The sequence below is a fragment of the Chrysemys picta genome, unplaced genomic scaffold, assembly GCF_011386835.1.
Source record: "Chrysemys picta bellii isolate R12L10 unplaced genomic scaffold, ASM1138683v2 scaf1639, whole genome shotgun sequence".
Classification (NCBI taxonomy): Eukaryota; Metazoa; Chordata; order Testudines; family Emydidae; genus Chrysemys; species Chrysemys picta.
Window position 1 is genome coordinate 6910 of NW_027054345.1, and position 6532 is coordinate 13441.

Sequence of the window (6532 nt, forward strand, 5' to 3'; positions counted from 1 at the left end):
GCGCAGCAGCATATTAAGCACTGTGCAGGCACTCAGGGCTGTGGTGTGGAGACATGCCTCTCCCCAGCCCCGGACCTGCTGCGGCCGGGGAAGAGGCACCTATCCTGTGGCCCCAGCCCTGGAGCTGCCGCATTAGGGAGAGGTGCCTCTCCCCCGAGCCCAGGTGCTGCTGTGGGGAGAGAGAGCTGCGGGGAGTCTTCCCCCCACTTCCTGTAGTTCCAAGGCAGTCTGGACCCCAAACCCCTCATCCCCAGCCCTGAGACCACACCCCCAGATGGAGCCCTCATCCCCCCGCACCTCAACGCTCTGCCCCAGCCCTGAGCCCTGTCCCACACTCCGAACGCCTCGGCCCCACACCCGCCACATGAATTTTGTTACGTGCACCAATGTGGAGGTAATGTGTGACACATCACCTCCATATTGGTGCACATAACAAAATTCCTTCCACACATGAGTGGGAAAAATTGAAGGGAACACTGGTTGAAACTGACAAAATCCAACCCATTTGTCACAACTCCCTTTCCCATAGACCCAGGAATGGGAAATTGTGGGTGTAGCAAATGGTGACAGGGCAGTCCTCGACTTTAGCGCCCATTGCCCTGCATGATTTTCTTCCGCTCCTACTTCTCCATGGATCCCGAGACCTGGCCTGTGGGGATGCACACCAACCAGTGTTCTACAAACGGGCATGAGGAGAGGAAAGGAGAGGAAAGGAGAGAGTGTGTGTTGGCCAACATACTAGAGAAGAGAGAGAGAGAGAAAAACATGGGAGGAAAGGAAGCACCTGGAGTTATTCTCCTGGAGGTAACCTTCTGCTGCAGAGGAGACACAGTTCCTGACCAGAGAAATGAGCAACCTCTAAAAATAGGGACCTTTTCTCCCTCGTAACCACAGTTAGTCAGGAACCATTCATACAAACCCCGCCCTACTGTACTAGGCTTCCCAACCTGGACTCAGATGGAGTCTGAGCAGAGCCCTCACCAAACCAGACACTTCTCACTATCAGCAGCATCTGCTAGGCTCCCAGATGGACGGCTTTTGCGTGGCATCAACAATGCTCAGAGTCTCGACGCTCTGGCTCGCTTTCCATCACATGAGGACAGTAGACTGACGCGTGACTTCGTTTTCCTTGGTACTAAACCAAGCAGAGGGGGGAAAAACAAAAAAGTTAGCATCTCTGTCTGCAATGTCGCATAGTCTCTTCATTTCACGTCTCCCATATCCTACGGCTCCGCCCTCAACCCATCTCCTATTACTACGTTACAACTGCAACTAGAAGGCACCCATTGTAACTCACTTTCCTCAGGAGACTCTTGTCCCTTCCCCAGCCTTAATCCCAGAGCCTCGTAACTAACGAGGAAGCACACGGCCTGTGAAGAAAACTACAGCGAGCACAGATGAGGAATTCAAAGCACTGACCTCTTACTCACAGCCAGCGATGCAGAAGGCAGAAACATGAGGACTATTCATGTCTCCTTAGAAGGATGTCCAGGCTGCTCAGGTCCACTTCTGCCATATTCTTGTCCAGCTAGGGCTCCTGGACGATTCCTCCACAAACTAAGAAAGCCAAGCAAGAACTATCACTACACAGAGCTCTATTGGTGCGTTGAATTGTGCCCTCATCCCTGCCTCCCTCTCCAGTCCCATCTACATCAGCCCCACTGGATGAACAGAGACTGAGTAAACACAGACAGTCACAGCTCCACTTTAGCGCCCACTGCCCCGCATGCTTTTCGTCCACTCCAACTTCTCCATGGCTCCCGAGACCTGGCCTCTGGGGATGCACACCTAGCACACCTGCCTGTGTCCTACGAAGGGAGGCAGAACAAGGAAAGGCAAGGACAGACAGAGAGATAGAGGGTGTGTGTTGGCCAACGTACTAGAGAATAGAGAGAGACAGATAGAAAGACATGGGAGCAAGGCAAGCAACTCACCACCTGGAGTCATCCTCCTGGATGCAACCTTCAGCTGCCGAGGACACACTGTATCAGGGCAGAGAAATGCGCAGTCCCTGAAAATGGGGACCTTGTCTTTCTCATAACCACAGCTGGTCAGGAACCATTTCTTACAAACCCAGCCCCAGCTAACGGGGTGTCCCCACCTGGACCAGGGAGGCCCTACGCAGAGCCCTCACCAAACCAGACACTTATCTCACTGACAATAGCGACTGCTCCACTGCCAACTGGATGGCTCCTGACTTGCATCAACAATGCTCGTGGGCTTACTGCTCTTGCTCGCTTTCCATCCGACAAGGGGAGTAAACTCTGACGTTTGATTTCTTTTCCTGATACTAAACCCAGCACAAGGAGGAAAAACAATTAAGTTACTATCTCAGTGGGCAGCGTCGCGTAGGCTATTCTTTTCGCCTCTCCCACACGGCGTCGCTCCGCCCCAAACCCTCTCCCCCATTACGCCTTTAGCACTACAACTAAAACGCACCCCTTGCAACGGCACCCGAAATAATCACTCTGCACAGCAGACTCTGGCCCCTCCCCAGCTGTAATCTCACAGAGCCCCATACCCAACGAGGAAGCACACGGCTTGGGAAGAATACTACAGCGAGCACAGATGAGGAATTCAAAGCACTGACTGCTTACTCACAGCCAGTTTTGCAGGAGTCAGAAAGCCGAGGTCTGTTCATGTCTGCTGACAAGGGTGTCCAGTCTGCTCATGTCCAGTTCTGCCACTTTCTCCTCAGGCTAGGGCTCCTGGAAAATTCCTCTGGAAGCGCAGCTGCAAAAGCCAAGCATGAGCCATCACTACACAAACCTCTATTGGTGCTTCAAATCTTGCCCTCATCCTGGCCTCCCTCTCCAATCCCATCTACCTCGGCCCCACTCGACGAACAGAGACCGAGATAACACCGACAGTCACAGCCCTGCATGATTTTCCTCCCCTCCTACTTCTCCATGGCTCCCAAGAACTGGCCTGTGGGGATGCACACCTAGCACGCCTGCCTGTGTCCTACAAAGGGAGACAGTACAGGGAAAGGCAAGGACAGACAGAGAGGGAGAGATAGAGGCTGTGTGTTGGCCAACGTACGAGAGAGAGAGAGAGAGAGAGACAGACAGACAGACAAAGAGAGAAATAAAAACATGGGAGGAAAGCAAGCAACTCACCACCTGGAGTCACCCTCCTGGATGCAACCTTCTGATGCGGAGGAGACACCATTCCTGACCAGAGAAATGAGCAACCTCTCAAAGTAGGGACCTTTTCTCCCTCGTGACCACAGCTAGTCAGGAACCTTTTCATACAAACCCAGCCCTACCGTACTGGGCTTCCCTACCTGGACTCAGGTTGCGCGTGAGCAGAGCCCTCACCAAACCAGACACTTATCTCACTGACAGCAGCGTCTCCTCGGCTCCCAGATGGACGGCTTTTGAGTGGCATCAACAATGCTCAGAGTTTCGACACTCCCGGTAGCTTTCCATCGCATGAGGGCAGTAGACTCTGACGCATGACTTCGTTTTCCTTGGTTCTAAAGGTGGGGGGGGAGCCAAAAAAATTAGCATCTCCGTCTGCAATGTCGCGTAGTCTCTTCATTTCACATCTCCCATATCCCACATCTCTGCCCTCAACCCATCTCCCATTACTACGTTACAACTGCAACTAGAAGGCACCCATTGTAACGGCACCCAAAACACTCACTTTCTTCAGGAGACTCTTGTCCCTTCCCCAGCCTTAATCCCAGAGCCTCATACCCAACGAGGAAGCACGCGGCCTGTGAAGAAAACTACAGCGACTACAGATGAGGAATTCAAAGCACTGACCTCTTACTCACAGCCAGCGATGCAGAAGGCAGAAACATGAGGACTATTCATGTCTCCTTAGAAGGATGTCCAGACTACTCAGGTCCACTTCTGCAATATTCTTGTCCGGCTAGGGCTCCTGGACGATTCCGCCGCAAACTAATAAAGCCAAGCAAGAACTATCACTACACAGAGCTCTATTGGTGCGTCGAGTCTTGCCCTCATCCCTGCCTCCCTCTCCAGTCCCATCTACATCAGCCCCACTCGATGAACAGAGACCAAGGTAACACAGACAGTTACAGCCCTGCATGGTTTTCGTACGCTCCTAGTTCTCCATGGCTCCCGAGACCTGGCCTCTGCAGATGCACACCAAGCACGCCTGCCCGTGTCTTCTGAAGGGAGACAGCACAAGGAAAGGCAAGGACAGACAGAGAGAGAGGGTGTGTGCTGGCCAACGTACTAGAGAAGAGAGAAAAACATGGGAGGAAGGCAAGCAACTCACCACCTGGAGTCATCCTCCTGGATGCAACCTTCTGCTGCGGAAGAGACACCGCTCCTGGCCAGAGAAATGAGCAGCCCCTGAAAAGGGGGACCTTCTCTCTCTCCTAAGCACAGCTGGGCAGGAACTATTTCTTACAAACCCATGGGGGGATGAACGGAGGGGGGGAAACAAGTTACCATCTCAGTAGTCAACATCTCATAGGCTCTCCTTTTCACCTCTCCCACACGACGTGGCTCCGCCCTCAACCCTCCCCATTACACCTTTAGCATTATAACCAAAAAGCACCCCTTCCAACAGCACCTGAAATAATCACTCTGCACAGTAGACTCTGGCCCCTCCCCAGCTGTAATCTCACAGAGCCCCATACCCAACAAGGAAGCACATGGCCTGTGAAGAATACTATAGCAAGCACAGATGAGCAATTCAAAGCACTGACCGCTTACTCACAGCCAGTTATGCGGGAGTCAGAAAGCTGAGGACTGTTCATGTCTGCTTACAAGGATGTCCACCAGTCTGCTCATGTCCACTTCTGCCACTTACTCCTCAGGATAGGACTCTTGGAAAATTCCTCTGGAAGTGCAGCTGCAAAAGCCAAGCATGAGGCATCACTACTTAAAGCTCTATTTGTCGCTTCAAATCTTGCCCTCATCCTGGCCTCCCTCTCCAATCCCATCTACATCAGCCCCACTCGATGAACAGAGACCGAGTTAACACCGACAGTTACAGCCCTGCATGGTTTTCGTCCCCTCCTACTTTTACATGGCCCCCGAGACCTGGCCTGCGGGGATGCACACCGAGCAAGCCTGCCCGTCTCCTGCGAAGGGAGACGGCACGAGGACTGGAGAGGAAAGTGAGAGAGAAAGTTGGCCAACACACTAGATAAGAGAGAGCGAGAGAGAGCGAGAAAAAAAATGAAAGGAAAGCAAGCAACTGACTACACCTGGAGTCATCTTCCTGAATCCAACCTTACTCTGCGGAGGAGACACCGTTCCTGACCAGAGAAATGAGCAACCTCTGAAAATAGGGACCTTTTCCCCCTCGTAACCACAGCTAGTCAGGAACATTTTCATACAAACTCAGCCCTAACTTACTGGGCTTCCTAACCTGGAATCAGGTGGAGCGTGAGCAGAGCACTCACCAAATCAGACACTTATCTCACTGACTGAAGCAACTGCTCCACTGCCAACTGGTCGGCTCCTGACTTGCATCGATAATGCTCGCGGGCTCACTGCTCTCGCTCGCTTTCCATCCGATAAGGGGCGTAAACTCTGACGTTTCATTTCTTTTCCCTCAGTACTAAACCTGGCACAAGGAGGAAAAACAAGTAAGATACCACCTCAGTGGGCAACGTCGCGGAGGCTATTCTTTTCGCCTCTCCCGCACGGAAGCGCTTTGCACCGAACCCTCCCCCGCATAATGCCCTTAGCACTAAAACTGAAAAGCACCCCTTGCAACGGCATCCGAAATAATCACTCTGCAAAGCAGACTCTGGCCCCTCCTCAGCTGTAAACGCAGAGCCCCGTACCGAACGAGAAAGCATACGGCCTGCAAAGACTACAACAGCGAGCTCAGATTGGTAATTTAAAGCACTGTCCGCTTACTCACAGCCAATTATGCGGGAGTCAGAAAGCGGAGGACTGTTCATGTTTGCTTACAAGGATGTCCAGTCTGCTCATGTCCATTTCTGCTAGTTTCTCCTCAGCATAGGGCTCCTGGAAAATTCCTCTGGAAGCGCAGCTGCAAAAGCCAACCATGAGCCATCACTACTTAAAGCTCTATTTGTTGCTTCAAATCTTGCCCTCATCCTGGCCTCCCTCTCCAATCCCATCAACATCAGCCCCACTCGATAAACAGAGACCGAGTTAACACCGACAGTTACAGCCCTGCATGGTTTTCGTCCCCTCCTACTTCTCCATGGCTCCCAAGACCTGGCCTGTGGGGATGCACACCTAGCACGCATGATCGTGTCCTATGAAGGGAGAGGGCACGAGGACAGGAGAGGAAAGAGTCAGAACGTTGGCCAACACACAAGAGGAGAGAGAGAGAGAGAGAGAGAGAAAAAATGGGAGGAAAGCAAGCAACTCACCACCTGGAGTCATCCTCCTGAATCCAACCTTCTGCTGCAGAGGAGACACCATTCCTGACCAGAGAAATGAGCAACCCCTGAAAATAGGGACCTTTTCCCCCTTGTAACCACAGTTAGTCAGGAACCTTTTCATACAAACCCAGCCCTAACTTAGTGGGCTTCCCTACCTGGACTCAGGTTGGGCGTGAGCAGAGC

At 52.4% G+C, this 6532-nt stretch overlaps 1 long non-coding RNA gene across 2 annotated transcripts; it reads right to left on the reverse strand.

Annotated features, from left to right (window-relative positions):
• Window positions 1-285: 285 nt before the first annotated feature.
• LOC135980034 (uncharacterized) lies at window positions 286-6520 on the reverse strand. Of its 2 annotated transcripts, XR_010597263.1 has the most exons (6): window positions 5857-6520; window positions 3771-5553; window positions 2828-3478; window positions 2602-2733; window positions 1420-2290; window positions 286-1135 (listed from the first exon to the last, which is right to left on the reverse strand). It is a non-coding gene; the product is annotated as an uncharacterized LOC135980034 (long non-coding RNA). The 2 variants fall into 2 exon arrangements; XR_010597262.1 differs by having other exon boundaries at window positions 2602-3478.
• Between the last annotated feature and the right edge of the window lie 12 nt (window positions 6521-6532).